Below are 20,297 nucleotides of genomic sequence, written 5' to 3' on the forward strand. Positions count from 1 at the left end.
AGAAGCAGCTGAGGGCTGACTCCACTTCTCTCTTGTTGTTTTGTAGAACTGCACTTGCTCTTCCAGGTGCAGGCATATGATACATTTGTAGTCATGAATGTGATTCATCTTAGCTTGTAATGCATAAGACATTGTGCTGATGTGTTTCACCATGTTCTGTTTGTTTTTGTGGGGTGATTTGCTAGTGTGACCCTGAGAAAAAGATGCCTACTAAGAAGGTCTCCTGGTGGCTAACTGGGCTCAAATTTAAAAAACAAAATGAAATGAAACAAAACAAAAACATCCTAGCAGTTATTTCTATACAGGGGCCTTTTAAGCAAACTGTACTTTGGGAAAAAGCCCACACTGAACTACCTACCTCCTACTGAACTGCTTTCCTGCACTGTGTTTCTGCCATCTGAGCCAGACCTTATAAAGGAGTTCCTGGAATCCTATATCAACCAATAGGACTGAGGCTTTCCCCATCTTGTCAGAGCTGTGCAGCTTCAATCAACCAAAGCAGCTGTATTCTGGCCAATCAGAACAGTGCCTTTTGGACCAATCAAACTGTAAGGATTTGGAGCCCTCATTTGCATGAGGATGGGCCAATGAGTTACCAGGCGTGGGCACTCTGTGTATATAAGCCAGCCCCCCTTTGGCTCTGGAAGCACACTTCCTCTTTCCACTGAAGACTGAATTTCCCTATTGAGCTGAAACACCAAAGATGTCTTGCCAGAGCAGAGTGCAGCAGACCAGTATAGCACAAAGCAGACCAGCACAGAGCAGAGCAAACCAATGAGGAGCAGAACAGAGTTGTATAGCCAGAGAGGGGCCTGGCCCCAGTGCTAACTCACAGTTGTGGTGTTTTCACCACCGTCCTATATCACAACTGAGTTGTTTTGCACTGAATAAAGTTTTCTTTTTCACTGCACCCCTAACTAGGGATTCCTCTTGCTGTTGAATTGGCACCAATGACTATTGGTTGACACTAGCTGGTTGACACTAGCTGCAACCAGTTAATCACTTTCCTTCTTTAATCATCACCCAAGGATATATTTATAGAGAGAGAGAGGAAGGAGAGAGAAAGGGACGGAGAGACAGAGAGACATCGACTGGTTGCCTTCCATATGCAACCCAATCAGGGACCAAACCTGCAATCTAGGTATGGACTCTGACTGGGAATTGAACCCATAACCTTTTGGTGTATGGGGTAATGGTCCAATCAACAGAGTCACATCTCCCAGGGCATTCACTTTCCTTTTTCTACTGCTTCCTTATGAGCACCAATAATATTGGGGAAGCAGTCAAGGAAACCTTTACATTCATGATTACATCCCACCAGGAAATGGAGATCTTTCTTTGGCTGTTCTCCCATGAGACTGGCGATTTCTTCATAAGTTTTTCCTGCTCTGTTACTGCATCATTGAGGTCCATTTCACCTTGATAACCACTAGAAACGAACACTTGCTAAACTCTTCAAGGCCTTTCCTACCTTCTGATATTCCCTGGTTAATGGTCCCATGCATTGCTTCCACTGCTCCTGCCCATGGTCAGCAACTCCCTCATGCCATCATCCATGACTTTGGTGAACTTACCAACAGCATTACACTTCTATTTCTAGTAAGTCTACGTCAGGTGCCTCTGCTTCTGTGGTGGACAATATAACTCCCACCAGCTCATCTTTCTCAGCCTTCCTCTTCCCAGTTTTCCATTCCTTTCCTTCTCCAAAACACAGAAATTGCTGGGGAAATCTCACTTTCTGGAATTACTGAATGACAACACATCCTGGTCATACATGCTTTGAGGCTCTCCACATTCATTTTGGTAAATTTTTCTTCCAAGTGACCTGTAACTTACCTGGAAGAGGAGATAGGAATGGCTGACCCAAATTTAACCAGGAGACACTGACAAAACCAGTTGAAGTGCCAGTACCTATGTTTGGAGATCAATCAGTGTTAGTAGGTGTTAAGTGACATTCAGTGTGGCTCCTCAGCCCATACATTTTGGAGTCTTTCCTGGGATCCGCTGCCACACAGTGAAATGTAAATGTAGGATAAACCCACACTGGGCCATAGTGTCCAACAATAAAAGGAAATTTTGGGTTTTTCAAGCTGCTTGGTCAACAAACTTGATTCCATTCCAGGTTTTGTGAGACCAGGAAATTTGTTAAGTGGCAGCCTCATGGGAGAGGCACCAGCATGCTGTTTTCACTCTAAGCATCCCCTGCTTTAGCTGACTAGAAATCCTCAAACCAGTGAGAAGATGACTTGGGATCATCCCAGCCTTCATCCCAGCTATTGTCATCACCAGTTGCTGGTCTTTGGTAGGCCTGGGTATGACCAAAGGTAGTTTTCCAATTATTGGAAGTATTTGTTGGGTGTACGTCTCCCCCTGGCTTAGTCCCTCAGTTATATATTCTGTCCCAATGTTAGATTTGGAAGCATTCCGGGCCGACCAAGTGTCATTGCCACTGCTGACCTGATTGTTATACTGTTGGCAGCTGATGAATTGGCTTCAGCTGTACTTGCTGAGAGGGAAAGAGAGAAAGGCTTGGTCAGCACTGAATTTCCACAAGAAAATGGATCATTTTCATTACTGGGTAAAAAGAGGACTTAGGCCTCCTGGGATCCAGGGGGTGCCCTGTGGATTCCAAGCAGCTCCCAGGATGTGCAGGTGCCTGTCCAGCATCAAGAGGCTGGCTGAGGGCTGCAGCTCCTCCAGACTTCCTGATGGTGAGTCCTGGAGCATCAGAGTTTCCCTCATTGGCCAAGATGGCATAGGTGGTTTTCTTATGCTGAGTATGCCAAAAGCTAGAAAGATGAATGGATAGAAATAAAGCCCTCCGTTCACTATCACTGTAATAACCATGGGCTTGAGCAGGAAGGAAGGGGTGGTGTTTGAGATTGGAGTCCACTGTTCTTCCAGGCTGTGACACCTGAATAAACTTCTATTCTTTTGCACCAGCACCTGTCTCATGAGTTTGGCTTTTGTTGCGGAAGGCAGCTGAAACTGTTTTGGTTTCAGTTTTTGGCCAATCTGCCAGACAGTATGGACCTCCGTAAGTCCTGGAGGGCCCAGGCTTGGGTCCTAGGTGCCTGTGGCAGGCTGGCCCTGGGAGCAGGACTGTGGGGGCTTCCCAGCAGCTGTCAAGAGATTTTCCCAGGGAAATCCCCCTGCACTCCTTTTAAAGGTGTCAGCTGCCTGAAATGCTTGGCTGGTGAAAGGAAACAGGTTTTAGGGGAGCACAAGGACTCCAAGACCGGTTAGTTGAACCAGCATGCATACTGGGGGTCCTCATCCCTGCCACTTGGGCTTCATGCCCATTGGGTTTTGTACCACCTTGAGCTCTGTGCCACATGGGCCTCATGCCATTTGAGTCTGGTCAGGATAGCTTGCAGTATCAGTTGGCAGAAGATTCTAGGACTTGCTTGTGAGCATTCATTCGGACTAATGGAATTATGAGTCCAAGTTTTGTTATATGCTCCCACTTTTTCTGGGGTCTTTATGGCTATGGTTTTGGGTTTGTACTTTTGTGCCTTCAGGGGTTGTTCTGTTTCAGCTCCTGCAGGGAGTCCACTGGGCCAAATTTTAGCAGACGGGTCCATGTACAATGATGATGCAATGACTAAGAAGGAATTGGTTTCCTATTGTAACACTGCTTGGCCTATGTATTCTTAAAGGGGATGGAGTAATGGCTCCCAAATGGTGCTCTAAATTACTACTGTATCATACAGTTGGAATTGTTTTGCCTACAGTCAGAGAAGGGGACAGAATCTCTTATGTCCATGTATTTATGTCTTTACACAATAGGGATTTATCAAAGAAAGGGAAAAAACAAAAAATGCAGAAAAGGAAAATGGCTTCAAAATCCTTCTTGATAGTAAGACACAAGGAGAAAAGAAAAATGATGAGGTGAATCTCTTTAATGCCCTGAACCTGGGGAACCCAAGACTAGCAGCAGGAAGATTTCCCCTGCCACCACCCTTGCTGCTAGATAGCCCTGAAATAGGGTGAAGAGAAATGACAACCCTAACCCTGTATGGCAAAGGAATGGTCTCCCCCTTGAAGACCTGGCAGTGCACCCAACTTGGCCAGGGAGTATCCCTATCTGGAGTAGGATAAGTCCCTTTGAGGCAATACCCTATAAATGGAATAAACAGGGAAGGCTAGCCTGCTGGCTGCTATTGGGCTCATGCTTCATTTTCCACTTAGGTGTTACTGAATTGGAAGAATTCTAACCCCTTGTATAGGGAGGATCCTCAGAAAATGGCAGATCTTATCACCTCCATTTTTGCTACTCACCATCCAACCGGGCCAAATGTATAGGTTCTCCTTAACATCCTGTTAACAGCAGATGAAAGGTGACTAGTTAAAGCTAATGAAGAGGCTCATCACCTCCATCAGGAAAATCCCAATGGTACCCCCAACCCAGCCAAGGCAATTCCCTGATAGAGCCCAAATGGGACCCAAATGGCAGGAACCTAGCCTTCTTAGAACATTACAAATGGTGAATATTGGAAGGACTTAAGATAGGAGTGCCTAAACAAAATAGCCTCGATATAATATGCATTATTCAACAAAAATTAAAGATACTTCTGAATTTTTAGAAAGAATTTATCAGACCTATTGAAAGCAAACTGATGCTAATGCACAGGCACCAGAAAATGTTTGGATGGTAAACATGACTTTCATTGTATGAAGTGCCCTGGAAATCAGAAGGAAACTCCTGTGTTTAAATGGGACATTGGGAATAAATTCCTCCTAGGTGGTGGAAATAACCTTTAAAATTTACCATGCCCAGGGAAAAAAGAAATTAAAGAAGATGTCTGTTTTCTTAAAAACAGTGCAGGTAAACCAGAAGGAGAGGCGAGGCCTGAAAGAAAGAAGAAAAGTCCCATTAAGTGCCAACCAATGTGCCTATTGCAAGGAGGAGGGCCATTGGTGAAAGGACTTCCCAAAACTAATGGAAATATAAAAAGGATACAAACACCTAGAAATGTTAGAAAGGAATGACAAAAGTTGATGATGAATGAGGAGGCCTAGAGGCTCCCATAGAAACCTCCTGGCCTATTACTATTTTTCCACAAGAGGCCTGGGTAAATTGACAGGAACAAGCTAATTGACTCCCTCCTAGATATGGGAGCAACATCCTTGGTGCTAAACACAAAATCAAGAAAAGTTCAGCTGTGTCAGTTACTGGAGTGACTGGACAATTACAAAAACAGGTGTTCCTTCAACCTCTAAAATACCAGTTTGGGGATCAAAAACTTAAACATATTTTTCTCTACATGCCAGACTGCCCTATTCCATTTGGGGGCTGAGATTTACTTTGTAAATTGCATGCACAGATGACATTTTTTTCCCTTGAGAAGTGGCAATTATGTTTAAGGGTCCTGCTGGAACATGGTCTCCAGCTCCAGGTTCTCCTGACTTTCCCAGGAGGACCTGGAGGTGACCTCTTCCCACCCAAAAGAGCAAGTTGATCTAACCATTGGGGCCAGCACAACCCCAGGTATGTCAGTTAACATCCAACCCATAAAAATTAAAACAAGAGGTTAATTTTTCAGAATTCATGGAATAAAAAAACCTCTTTAAAAAGAAAGCTTTAGAGGAAATTCAACCAGTATTGCAGAAATTCTTAAAATCAGGATTAATTCAGTCATGCCTTTCTCTCTATAACATTTTGTCAGTCAGGAAGCCTCACTCCAATGAGTATCGATTTGTATAGGATCTTAGGACCATACATGACGTTGTCCAGGACGCTTACACTTTCTTGACCACAGTGCCCAGGGATAGCAAGTGGTTTTCAGTCCTAGACTTGAAGGATCCTTTTTTCTGCTTCCCAACAGATGAGCAGACTCAACTATTATTTGCCTTTGAGTGGCATGACCCAGAAACAAAAGCCACACCCAGGTACTGTGGACTCGGTTGCCCCAAGGATTTAAGAATTCCGTGACCACATTTGGGGAAATAGTAGCAAAAGATTTCATGGGTATTCAACTGAAATCAGGAATTCTACAATATGTATATTAATAGTTAATCTTATTAATAGTTAGCACTACTTATGAAGATGGGTTGCTCAAAACCACCACAGTTCTGAATCATTTGGCAGAAAAGAGGGTATAAGGTGTCATCTCACAAGGCCCAGATTTGCAAACAGGAGGTGGCATAACTGGTATTCCAGTTGAAATAGGGCACTAGGAGCTTGATAGCAGATAGAAAACGAGCCATTGCTGCAATAAAAATCCCAGAGAACTGGAGACCGCTTTGTAGATCCTTAGGAATTACAAGGTTTTGCCGAACTCGGATTGTAAACTTTGGCCTTTTAGTGAAACCATTGTCTAATTCCTTGAAAGGACTAGAATCAGAACCCTTGAATGGATGAGAGACTGTCAAGCAGCATTTGACACCTTGAATGAAAAACTAGTCTCAGCCCTCACAGTAGGATTGCCCAATTCACAGAAATCTTTAAAATTATACATTCATGAAAGGCAAGGAATTGAACTTGGGGTACTAATCCAGACCCTGGGAAAGTACCCGTCAACCCATAACCTATCTCTCAAAGAAACTAGATCACATGACAAAAGGATGGCCACCATGCCTCTAGGGCAATAGCAGCTACCCTGTGACATCTTACAGGAAGCAGAGAAATTCATCCTGGGGCAACCTACTACTGTATATGTACCACATCAGGTCCTAACTCTGTTAGAACAGATAAGAGGGAATTTGGCTGACAGCAGGACACATGGAAAAATATCAGGCCATTTTATTAGACAGTGCAAATGTCACTTTGCAAACCACCACTACCTTAAACCCAGCTACCTTACTCCTGGACTCATAGAGTAGCTCAGACCTCCAACATGATTGCTTAGAAACCATTGACCAAGCTTCTTCCAGCAGACCGGATCTATTGGACTAGTCACTGACGGAACCTCACTGGGAATTATATGCGTATACAGATGGGAGCAGTTTCATGAAGAATGGTCATGAATGAGCCAGGTACACTGTAGTTACCATAGACAAGGTGATAGAAGTCCAGGCCCTTGCTGTACAACCTCGGCAGAAAATGCTGACCTGATAGCCCCCACCAGAGCCTTAGAACTGTCCCAGGGAAAGAAGGTTAACATCTACACTGACTCTAAATATTCCTTCATGGTAGTTCATGCCCATGGGGCAATACGGAATGAGAAAGGGCTGTTAACCTCGAGGAAGGACATCAAACATGCAACAAAGATTTAACAATTACCAGAGGCAGTGAATCAACCAAACCATATTGCCATAATGTACTGCCCAGGACACCAGAAGGACAGTTCCCAAACAAGCCAGGGAAACCAAACTGCCGATAAAGCAGCAGGACAAGCTGCACAAGGGCCGCCACTCCGTGGGGCTCTAAGCCCCGACCTGGACTTCTCAGAGTTTAAACCCCATTAACAGAACAAGATGAGGAACAGGCCCATGAATGGGGAGTCTCTAACACTGACCCTAATTCTATATGAAAAATCAACACGTGGTATGATCTTACTCCCTAAAACTCTAGTATATCCCATCCTCAAGCACCTAATGAAGGGACCCGTTAGGGAAGGGATACTTTAATAAACCTCATCAGGCCACATTTGAAGGGTCCTCACTTACAAAGGACCATTCAAAAGATTATTTAAGCCTGTCAGATATGCACCAAAAACAATCCTAAGACAGAGTGCCCCAAATGGAAAGGGAGTACAAAATAAAGGGATATGCCCATTTGAGGACTGGCAAGTTGACTTTGCACAGATGCCTAAAACCACAGGGAACTTTAAATTTTCAGTAGTTTTTGTGAACACCTTTTCTGGATGGGTAGAGGCATACCCCACTAGAACTGAGATGGCAACTGGGGTAGCAAGACTTCTACTCAAAGAAATAATCCCTAGGTTTAGACTCCCTTACAGCATTCAAAGCAATAAAAACCATTGTTCACTTCAGAAATCTCCCAGAAGACAGGACAGGCACTACAGAGTCAATGGCAACTACATGCATCTTGGAGACCTCAGTATATAGGGAAGACTCAGAAAATTAACCACAGAATAAAGACCCTGGTGAAAACATGTCAAGAAACACATTTGAAATGAAACCAGGCACTCCCTGTTGCCTTGCTTTGGACTAGGGTAGTGTCTGAAGTGGTCTTAAAGTAAGCCTTTTTGAGACAGTTTATGGGAGACCCTTCCAAGTTCCTGTTTTAGGAACACCCCCTTTAGATTTAGAACACGAATCAAAAATCAAACAGTATGTAAACATTTAGGGCAAACACTGACAAGTTTGTACAGGTTTTCTCATTGCAGGTCCATCTAAGCATCTGGTAAGTCCTTACACCTGTTCCAGCTGGGTCTTACTAAAGACCTGGAAGACTCAAGGTCCTGAACAGCAGCTAGCCAGCAATGGTCCAGTCCCTTTGATGTCCTCCTGACAACGCACTCTTCTCTAAAGCTTACAGGAGTCAAGCCTCGGATCCACCACACACGGAGAAAGCGGGCGCTGCCTGAAGAGGACTCGGATCTCACTGCTTCTGTCGATACTGCAAGGGAAAGCTGGACCTGCACTCCCGAAGGAGATTTAAAATTCCTCTTTTGAGGAGGGACAGCACCTTTCAAAGCTAGGTAATAATGTTACATTTTATTTTATTATTTTTGACAATTGCTGTACTTTATGCCCTGCTTGGACTGATAATGCCTTTGTCTGCGTTTCCCAGATAGCAGCTTCCTCAGCAAATTGATCCCATTGTTGGGTGTGCCACCCAAAGCCCCATTCAGGGTTAGATCATGGGGATCCTTTAGTCTCTCCAGTTTCTGATTTCATTACAATTCCCTCTGCACTACTAAGCATACCCCTCACTAAATACTTGATTGCTTGTCTATACAATAGGTCTCATTTTGGAAGCCTGTCTGCAACACTGCCTCTTGAAACATGAAGCACGCTACCAGCTTTGCTTGGTCAGCAGTGCCATCTTCTAGACACCGCCTATGCTGCCTTCCAGGGGGAGCAGTCCTCTCTCATATAAAGACTTTCCTCTATTCTTGGCCCTCTTTTTTGCTTTAGTGGATAGCAAGAATCTCTGGACCCCAGGATAGGTGAGGCTATGACTCTTGACAGCATGGAGAAGCTCAAGATCAGACCTCCATTCATTTACCCTTGTAAGATTACAAGGGTCCAGAGTTTTGAAGTAGGGAATTGTTACTGTAGGCAGCCATCAGTTGGAGCACGGGCCTGGCTGGCTGCTTCAGAAAGGCGAGCCACACGGGGGCTGCAGAGGGGACTCCATCCAGCCCCCCTGGATGTGCAGGTGCCATGCCCAGAATCGGGAGGTGAGCTGAGGGCCGCAGCATCTCTAGACTTCCTGCTGCAGGTCCCGCTGCTCCCCTGGCCTCAACTACCTTAAACAGTCAGGGAACACCAGGGAGTCTCCCCCATTTGCCAAGAGAGCACAGGGGGAGGCTCATACACCAAGCGTGCCAAAAGCTAGAAAGATGAATGGACAGGGCCCAGGCATGTCAAAAGCTTGTGATATAATTGGATAGAAAAAAAGTCTTTCCCTCCCCATCCCTATAAGAACCGTGGGCTTGAGCAGGATGGTCTTTCAGATGGGAGTCCACCATTCTTCCCAGGTTGCAGCACTTGAATTAACATTTCCTGTTGCACCTGTCTCAAAAGTTTGGCTTTTGTTGCAGCAGGTAGCAGAACCTGCATTTTCAGTTACGCCTATACTCTCTTCCACCTCCCTCCACCCCTTCTTCCCCTGCAGTCACCACTCTTTTGTTCATGCCCATGAGTTCTTTTCTTTTGTGCTCAATCTCCCCCCATCCAGTCCCTGCCTTCAGCTGTCAGCCTGCTCTCTATCTATGAGTCTGTCACTATTTTGCTTGTTAATTCATTTTGTTCATTAGATTCCTCATAAGTGAGATCATATGGCACTTGTCTGTCTCTGACTAGCTTATTTCACTTAGCATAAAACTCTCCAGTTCCATCCATGCTGTTGCAAAGGGTAAGATTTCTTCCTTTTTTTTTTGCAGCTGAGTAGTTTTCCATTGTGGAAATGTACCACAGCTGTTTTATCCACTTATCTACAGATAAGCACTAACGCTGCTTCCAAAGTTTGACTATTCTAAATAATGCTGCAGTGAACATACAGTTGCCTCTATTCTTTTAAATTAGTGTTTTGGGTTTCTTTGGATAAATTCCCAGAAGTGAAATTGGTAGGTCATAAAGCAGTTTCATTTTTAATTTTTTTGAGGAAAATCCATACTGTTTTCCACAGTGATTGCACTGGTCTGAAATCCCACCAACAGTGCATGATGGTGCACTTTTCCCATAACATTGCCACACTTGATTTTTGTTGATTTATTGATGATAGCCATTCAAAAAGATGGGAGGTGATAATCTCATTGTGGTTTTAATTAGCATTCTTCTGATGATTAGTGATCTTTTCATATGCCTATGGGCCATCTGTATGTCACTTAATGATCAAAACCTTGAGTGATAAATATTATATAAACAGAACCACAATGCATTTTTTAAAATGCATGTTTGGTTCCCAAATAGGCTTGATAACAATGGAGTTTAAAATTTCTACATGTAGTCTTCATTCCCAAGCACTTGGTTGTGTTTCAGATGAACTCAACCAATCAGATTTAAATAGTTTTGATTTTTTTAAAAGTGTGACTCACTGAGCTTAGATACTTTCTAGAGAAGATCAACAACAAAAACAGATAAAACCCCCCAAAACTTTAAGAATTATTTCCTAGATACTACGAAATTCCCTTCATAGGTGTTTCAAGTTACTTTACCATTCTTTGTATCACAGCAAGCTAGTACAACCAAATTAGTTAACTATAAATGTGCATGAACATATTATTGAGGTAGTGGAAATGTTCTAAATCTGAGTTGGGGTGGTGACTGCAAAATTGGGTAAAGTTGCTAAAAATCATGGAATTCTACATTTAAAATAGGTAAATTTTACGGTATGTAAATTATGCCTCAATAAAGTTACACACACCAAATTACTTGCAATCCTTCATATAACATCAGAATGTTAACAAAGACAGCCATGAAGGAATTTTTTATAAATCTAATTTTCCATGGAGAATGCCACCAGCCACTAGATGTAGCTGTCTTTCACTGCAGAAATTTCTTATTTCTACTCTCAGGTGCCTTGAAGTTATCAAACACTAGAGTCAAGTATCAGAAATAAGAAAATATTTCAAATATTAGCTTGTGCAAAACTATAATGATGGAACCTATTAGATAATTTTATCCATGTCACATAGAAAAAAAAAATTTCACACCACAGTAGTTGTTTTTCCTTCAGGGCTACAGTGCGTGCCCTGCTGGACACCACAATAATTTTCTGTAAGCAAGCTAGGAATTTTTTCCTATCAAAAATATTAAAATCACTTAAAACTCATTTTAGACTAGTTATACATTTTAGTAAACATGTTATATAAATTTGATCATGACTATTTTAGATTTTTTAACTGTTTGTTTTAAAGTACAATATTAAAATTTCCAATCTAATTCACTTTCATTTTGAAAAGAGATAATCAAACTTTGTCTGTTTTTGCTTTTAAATTTTATGCAGTTACAGTTCACATTCAATATTATTTTGTATTATTTTCAGGTGTACAGCATAATGGTTAGAAAATCATATATTTTATATAATGTTCCCCCAATATTTCTAGCACCCAACTGACACCATATATAGTTATTAAAATATTACTTACTATATTCTCTTTGTGGTACTTTATATCCCTGTGACTATTATGTAACTACCAATTTCTGTTTCTTAATTTCTTCACCTTTTTGGCTCAGTCACCAAACCTGCCTTCCCTCTGGCAACCGTCAGTACATTCTCTGTATCAATGAGTCTGTTGCAATTATGTTTCTGCATTTATTTTGTTCTTCAGATTCCACGTACAAGTGAAATCATATGGTGTTTGGCTTTCTCTGACTGACTTTTTTCACTTTGCATAATACCCTCTAGATCCATCCAGAGAGCCACAAAAGGTAAGATTTTATTCTTTTTGATGGCCAAGTAATATTCCATTGTAAATATATACTTGCATATGTGGAAGCACTTCAGCTGCTTCCACAGCTTAACTATTGTAAATAATATTGATGTGAACTTAGGAGTGTATATCAGTTTTATTTTTAATTTTTTGAGGAAATTCCGTACTCCTTTCCACAGTGGCTGCACCAATATACATTCACACCAACTGTACATGAGGGTTCCCTTTTCTCCAAATGCTTCCCAACAGTTGTTATTTGTTGATTTATTGATGATAGCCATTCTGACAGGTTAAAACTTTTCAAATAACTAGTTAAAATGGAGGAGTCTTTTGAAAGCAGTGTAATTTCTCTTTCTTGTTACTTCTTTAGTTCTTTCAAAAGCATTAAAAATAATAAATTGGGCTATGGGAAGGTAAACCTTCCTAATACACATTGAAGACTCAACCATTTCTGGGCTGGTGATACCTCCTTTGACTCATTGCAGCCCTGTTAAGAAGGACAGAGGAAACTTGTGATTTGGAAATTTTTCAATCAGTCACATTTTGAGCATATTTAGAAATAACTATAAATGAAATAACATTTGTCCAAAAAGTCTTAATGTGTCAAAATCTTAACCAAGTTTCCCAAAACAAAGTAGATACCCCTGCCTTCATTGTGAGGCCAGTTTCAGCTTTCGAATTCTAGTTAATATCAAAAGCAACCTGAATGAATTTTTGGATTAATGACTTAAGTACCAAGAATCTAGAAACTGTGCTCATAAGGATGAGAAAATATAGGGTCTGATGAACTGTTGCTTATAGTAACTCTTCTCAGAAGTTTGAGTGTCAGGTGTTTCTTCACAATATCACTAAATGTCAAGGTCAAAGTACAGGAAGCAGAGGTGTAGGCACCATAGGAAGAGCCAGGACTTGCATGCATGTCTCATGCCGCTCATTCATGTGTCCTCAATTAAAACATGATTCTGTTATTCAGTCTGCACTTTATATTATCTGTAACAATGGTTTTTGTTTTGTTTCTGTAGTTCTTTTTATCCAGGATGGATTTTTAAAAATAGTCACCCACTGCCTGACTCAAGAGCTTTGAAATCAAAGTCATCAGACAGCAATTTGGGGACGCTAAATGCTCTGGAAGAAGTATTCAAGTAATTAGTTATGGTGAGAATGCCTTATGACTAAAAATCAATGCAGTGAGTCCTGATGTGCTTTGGGACATGAAGTCTGTGCCCTCCCTGTCCTGAAAAGCCTCCACAGCAACCCGGGCCTCTTTACTCTCCAACACTGCGCTGGGCAATATGGCTGCCCCTCCTCTAAGTATGGCTGGAGCAGGAGCAACCGGACAGTTAATGACATAACTGTCCTGTATTTTTCCTGACTAGGAAGACTAATGGGTGAAGCTGGCGGACTAGATTCATTTCTTTTCTTTTCCTTTTTTGCATGTACCTTTCCAGTTTTCCCAGCACCATCAATTGAAGAGACTTCACTTCATTGTATGCTTTTGCCTCCTTTATCAGCTATTGACCATAAAGGTGTGAGTTGATTTTTGGGCTCTCTGTTCCGTTCCATTGACCTCTGTGCCTTTTCTTTCACCAGTACCGGGCTATTTTGATTACAGTGGTCTTGCAGTATAGTGTGATATCTGGTATTGTGATGTCTCCAACTTTGTTCTTCTTTTTCTAGATTGCTGAGTTATTCGGGACTTTTGGGTACCATATGAATGGAATGTTTGTTCTAGCTCTGTGAAGTATGCCGTTGGTATTTTATTAGGAGTTGCATTGAATCTATAGATTGCATTGGATACAACAGGGTGGTGATGGCTAGAGGGAATGGGGTGCAGGGGCTGTGTGGAGGGGGGCAGAGGGAGGGAATAAGTGGGGACGTCTGTAATAGTGTCAACACTAAAAGAAGAAAAGATTTTAAAAAAGACTAATGGGTGAAGCATGTTATAAATACCCATGATAGAGTAGATTCATTGTTCTACCTTTGAAAGCCTAAACTCCAACAAACTCCAAATGGGTTATATCAGTTCAGACAGCTTAATACAAGGAAAAATGAAACCATGTGAATAATACGAATGTACACATGCCTGCAAAAAAAATCACACTGCCTAAAAGCTGCAACCTTGTGGCATTAAATATATTTTAACAGTGGCTGGTTAGGTGAGGAAAAGGATACTAAAAGTTCTGGCTAAAACAGTATGTTTGCCTGTGTATTTATTTATTTTATTTTTAGAGAGGAAGGGGAAGAGAGAGAGAGAAACATCGATTTGTTGTTTTGCTTATTTATGCATTCATAGGTTGATTCTTTTGTGTGGCCTGACCAAGGATCAAACCTGCAACTTTGTTGTATCAGGACAATGCTCTAACCAACTGAGCTACCCAGTCAGGACTGTGTATTTATTTTTTAAACAAATTAATACTGAAATGGGTTAATGGTCTAAAAATTGGAATTCCTAACATTCTCTTATTATTCATAATTTCATGTATCATAAAAAGTGCCTGAATTTAAATTGTTGAAAAGTAGGTATCATTATCATTTCTCTAAGCAATCACCAAATACCATCAGTGTCTTAAATCTCCAATCACATTTTCTTGATTTTTCAAGCTATGAGAACAAGACAAATGCTGACCTCAGCATCTAGGATATAGTATATAAGTGTATTTTAAACTATTCAAATGTCACTGCTCTCTCACAGTGAATGAAACACTTGTTTTTCCAGTATTGTCAGAAATGCAGATCATATTCATCTGCTGCTCATAAGGCTAATGGTCTGATCACAGGTTAAGATAAGAACTAAAATGCTAGGACAGAGGGACAGCCCATGGTGAGTAAAAAGTCCTTAATCTCATTTTCTATTTTCCAATTTTACTGAGAAACTATCCATCCATATTAAAGTCACTCATTTGATAAAAATATATGAGCAGGAAGTCATTTATAAGGTTCCTATATAAAGCAGCCCATTCTTTAGGCAAGTAACTGTATATTTGTATACTTCTGGGGGCAAATAGTCACAGGTTTCCAAACCTTGTCAAATTATTACCCCTCCCCCGCAACAGTCTACCAGAGATTTCCCAGAGTTACTATGAACACAATTCACTAAACTATACCAGAGAAAACTGCTTTTATCCCTTGCAGTCATGCGGCTTTGACTTAAATTGGAGCGGTCATGACAGAACATACCGCCCGTCCATTTTGAAGGCCTCACAGACTAAGAATGTATCAAGGAAAATGAGGACTTACAGAAAGAGCACGTACAATTTTGTAGGGCTGTGGCTGTGACACTCTGTAGGGCTGTCTATGTGCTCAAAAAAGGCAGGTGTGTGCAGCCATTGGAGACTCAGGAACACTGGGTAAGGCCCGAGCCCAGACCATAACATTCACTGTTCTCCACCATCAGTGTGCTTCCCAAACACCCATGGAACTGGTTAAAAATAGAAATACCCAGCCTTACTGAATCAAAATTCAAGACCTAAAGAATGCCAACTGGAATACACATGTGGGCACACTCATGTTCTCTGTTATCTAAAAAGCCCATTTTCATTAAGAACCTCCTTATTTGGGTTACTTCCTCAAAAGTGTACCGAGTGTTACTGTTGTAGAAGAATTAAAAAATCCAGTCCTATGTCAAGCCTGACACTGGTCTGCCGCAAGCCAGTGCTTTGCAGAGTTCCCAAACACTGAAAGCAAGGCTGAGCATAAGCCTTGTTAGAGCCTAGGTTCTGGAAATCACTGTCCTATGTGTCAAACACCCTTTGTAAACTAGTTGGCCGCGATGCTTTAAAGAGACCCAATGGGAGTTTTGTACAGTGAGTGACAGGGTTTTCCTCCCAGGGTTGCCATCTATTCAGACCACCAGGCAAGTAAATGCTTTCTCAGAAAGCTATGCTTCCACCAAAAGCTGGTTGATTATCCAGTTTATAGAAAGACAGCTTGAAGATTCTGCTTCAACATGTACAACTGTAGCTTTGAAACATGCTGTACCATGCTATTCCAGCAGCCAGTCCTTCAACTGTAGAATCATTTTCTCCTGATCAATATCAGGGATTTTAAAAACCCGAGAGAAACTAGCACATGCTTTTGTTCATTAGAACAGGAAAGATTGGGGTATTCCTGTACCTAACCACTTGGAACCTCAGCAGCCACACCTACTTGGGCCTTTGCAAGCCTGCACTTCGCTGGTCAGTTCTGCCTGTGGGTCCCACCCTGGTGAGCCACCAGGACACAGCACTGTGCTCCCTGCGCAGTTCTCTTGGCCCTGAGCTCTAACAGCTCTATGACATTGGGCATGTTCCTTACCCTCCCCAAGCCTGTTTTCTCACCTGCAAAGTGAGGTTGATAACACGTATTGGGTTGTTACACAAATTAGATGTGGTAAGTCCCATATGGTGCATTAGTGTGGTGCCTGGCACAAGGTGAGCACTCGGCAAACAGCAGGAATTGTTTTGATGACCACTGTGCATCCACAGAACTCAGTACCTAACTGCTCAAAGTCCACGAAGGTGCTGGTAGCCACAGTGTTGCCACAGCCCATCGTCCTCTCTTCTGGACTTATTTTTTCCCACATTATATAAATCATGCTTTTATTACCATGAACACTGAAATGCCTATGTCAGCATGAACAGTTTATTTTCTTTCTAAAGGTAGTTATACATAAAACGAGGGCATTATTAGGTTATTTGGCAAATACGGGATCCAAGGGGAGGCTAATCTTAAAACCTGCACCTCGTCTGGGGAGCTGCGCACACCCTCCCTCCACAGGGACAGCCCAGCCCCCAGTGCCCGGTGACCCTCCCCTCCCTCCGCTGCTCTGCCGAGCATTGCCACCTGGGCTTACTCTTACTCATGTAGCCTCACTTGTTGGCTTTGAGGGAATGAATGAATATGCTGCCTCTCTGTGTCTCTGAATTTGGGACAGTAATTTAAAGAAACGGGTGGCACAATTGATTACTAATTAATCGCTTTCACCAAAAAAAAATTGGTAACAGGTGTTGCCCCGAGGGCACCTGGGGATTTGGAACCAGGGATGGGAGACTGACTTTTCACTATATACCATTTTATCTTTTGCATTTTTAACATCAAAAATATTTTAGTATATTACTTTTTGAGAAGTTGTAAGACATTTGTATTTTTAAAAGGTTATGCCTCAGCATAGGGGATATTGTAATAGGGATGTATGATGTCAGATGGGTACCAGACTTATCAGGGTGATCATTTTGTAAGGTTTGTAAATATCTAATCACTATGTTGTGCACCTGAAGCTAGTGTATTGTCTGTCAAAAAACTTTTTAAGTATAAAGTTTGACTTACAGGCAAGGAGTATGGGGGCTTATAATTCATGATCTTCAGGTCCATATTAGACTTCATGCTGCTCACTACTTCATTTACATGAGCATATTATAGCCCAGTGAGTTTTGTTGAATCAACCCAATTGTCACATGAACAAAGAGAGGCACATACACGATGCAACTTGGATAATGATGCTAATATATGAATACAGAGTTTCAGTTTGGAATGATGAAAAAGTTTTGGAGATGAAGGTGGTGATGGTCACACAATAGTGTGAATGAACGCCCTTAATGCCACTAACCTCTACTTTTAAATGGTTAAAATGGAACTCTATACCCCTTAAGCAACTCCTTTTGTGTGGTATATAATTTCAGTTTTATAAGGTGAGAAGGTTTTGGAGATCTGCTTCACAGTGTGAATGTACCTCACACTACTAAACTGTACACTTTAAAAAATGGTAAAGATGGCAAATTTCTTGTATTTTTTACCACAATTTTAAAAAAAACCTTTTAAAAATGGCTAAAATGGTAAATTTTATGCTATGGATAATTTACCGCCATTTGTAAAGAAGTTCTTTGCGATCTATAGAGACTGAAATTAGATGAGTGGTTGTCTGGCCCTGGGACGGAGGGAGTGAGGGGCAGTGACTGCTGGTGGGTGTCGGGCTCCTTTGGGGGGCGAATTTCTAAAACCGGATTGTGGTGATGGTTGAGCAACTCTGTGAATACACTACTAAAAATTATTGAATTATAAACTTTAAATGGGTAAATTGTATCGTATGTAATCTATAGCTCAATAAAGTTTTTTAAAAACAAACAAAGTTTTGTCTTCCCTGTGAGGGCTGGGGAGCTCTTTCTGTGCTGTCTCCACCTTGCACCCCCAGCTGGGAGGACATGGAAGCGTGAGAGGACAGGAAAGGAGGGAAATCTTCTGGGTTCAGGATTATTCGGATTTTGACTGGTTCCTGCACAAGGGAACCAGAGAATGCCTATTGCAGATTTGGCACAGGGCTTTCTCTCCAACTCTTGTCTATCGCCCAAGGAAGGCAAAGGCCAGAATTAAGAGAACAGGGCACAGGCAGTGTGTGTGGGTTATGTATCGTTCAAATAACCCCCTCTGGCCCACCCTTCAATGCTATTTTTCAAAATATTATCATAAAAAGGAACTATCTGGAAAAAACTCTGCACCCTCTTGAAAATTGACTGGCTTAGAAATAACAAAGTTTGCATTTTATTTGATCAAGTCAGTCTAGTATTACAAAGCAGTTAGTTTTCTCCTTTTATTCATCATTTTCCATTGCTGATGGAATTTTGTGTGTGTTTGTAAAGAGAACATCCCTGAAAAAATATCTTAAATCTTATTTTAAGTAAGTTATCATACAGTAGCTCATGGCAAAATGGGTTTTTGAAGAACAAATAGTGTTAAAAATACATCTGGAAATATGCAATGTATTAATATGAAATGCATTTATGAGAAAATGAATTTATATAGAAAAAAGCTACACATAAAGCATAAAGACTGAGATATACCCAGCTTACACAGTTCCGAACAAGGACTGTGTCTCTAGGGTGGCCTTCAGAAGGAAGAGGTGCATTTAGGTTTCTGAGAGTCTTGACCTACTGCCATCACACGATGCCACTGGCGACAGCTCTGTTGTCTCAGGTGTGTCCCAACTGCTTCACTGCTTTGGATGTACTTTAGATAAACACTGTGTTGGTGTCACAAGTCCTCACTGTACATTTGAAAGGTGCCTTTTAGGTGCACAGGAAACATCAAGTACAGGACATATGAGCATATGAAGAAAACTGGCAAGTGTGGTTACTGAGGCAACATGGCCTGTTTCAGGCAAGTGTGGTGCTCAAACACGTTTAAATACAGAGAAGTTCATTTCCTTTATTTTTTCATTTCAAATGATTTAGTATTATGAACTACCTAGTTAAATGTGACCAGGGGGTGTAATCCCATGATCCAGGATCAGTAATTTCTATATCCGAAAGTCCTGGTTCTGAAAATTTTAGGATTAAAAAATCCCACAAGTGCAGTTCTGGATTGTACGTTACACGAGATGTACGATGTCTGTGCAGCTTCCAACTTGCTGCTTGCCGTGTTCAGTGGGTTTGTAGGCTGTACCCATTGGTGAGTTGTAAAATCATGCTATTTTAGCAGCAAGAGCTTTGGTGTCAGGGACAAACTGAATGAACAAGAATTCATTTCTGATGCCCCTCAGAGGGCTCAGAGCCTCAGGCCTGAGGGCCCCAGGCCTCACAGCTGTCCCCACCTGCCCGAGTGGGGTCTGCACTCACCATCTCTGGGCAATAACCACCGCCAGCAGCCTGCACACCTTTCTCCCAGAACCCGCTTTATTCGATACGATGGCCATGCTTCCCAGAAGCCTGAACCATCCCAGCCCCAGAGGTTGAACATGCACCAGTTATCCCGTGCTTCGAGTTCCATTCTCCTTCCCAGTGTGACTGGCTATGATGAAAAGCTGGCTCGGGAGTCTCAGAGGGGATGTGCTGGTGAAGGTCACCTGTGCAAGTTGTCCTGCCTCTTAAAGGAGGACAAAAGGAGGAGATGCTGCCTGTCTCCTCTCTGGTGGCTGCAGCTATGGTGACTATTAGCATCGGGGGACCCAGCCTAAACAGGGAGTAGGATGGGAAGGACCTGGTCGTGATGCCATTAAGTCATACATTAAGCAACCCTAGGATTTCCTACCTTTGGACTTGTGTGGAGAGGTAATAAAATGTTCTTATTGTTAAAGCACTGGGGAGCAGAGGGGGATACCTGCTATTTCTGGTCCCAAGTAATCAGATACTATCCTTTTTCCTGAAATAACCACCCATTCTGTAGAGTGGAGCACACACACACATGCACACACTTTTACACTGAACTAATTGTTGTGTGAGTACTAACTTTACCCCCATCTCCTAAATTTAAGCCCCTGGGAGCAAAGTGTGTGTCTGGATACCCTGTCTGGTTGTCCTCCTCCCCAGATGATCCCCA

The 20,297-nt window shown here is 42.0% G+C and overlaps 1 pseudogene; it reads right to left on the bottom strand.

Moving 5' to 3' along the window:
* Positions 1 to 1,224: 1,224 nt before the first annotated feature.
* Positions 1,225 to 16,539, bottom strand: LOC129085972 (sorting nexin-9-like; annotated as a pseudogene).
* Between the last annotated feature and the right edge of the window lie 3,758 nt (positions 16,540 to 20,297).

The sequence above is a fragment of the Pteronotus mesoamericanus genome, unplaced genomic scaffold (genome assembly GCF_021234165.1).
Source record: "Pteronotus mesoamericanus isolate MK-2021 breed Mesoamerican mustached bat unplaced genomic scaffold, CSHL_Meso_final scaffold_36, whole genome shotgun sequence".
NCBI classification, from domain to species: Eukaryota; Metazoa; Chordata; class Mammalia; order Chiroptera; family Mormoopidae; genus Pteronotus; species Pteronotus mesoamericanus.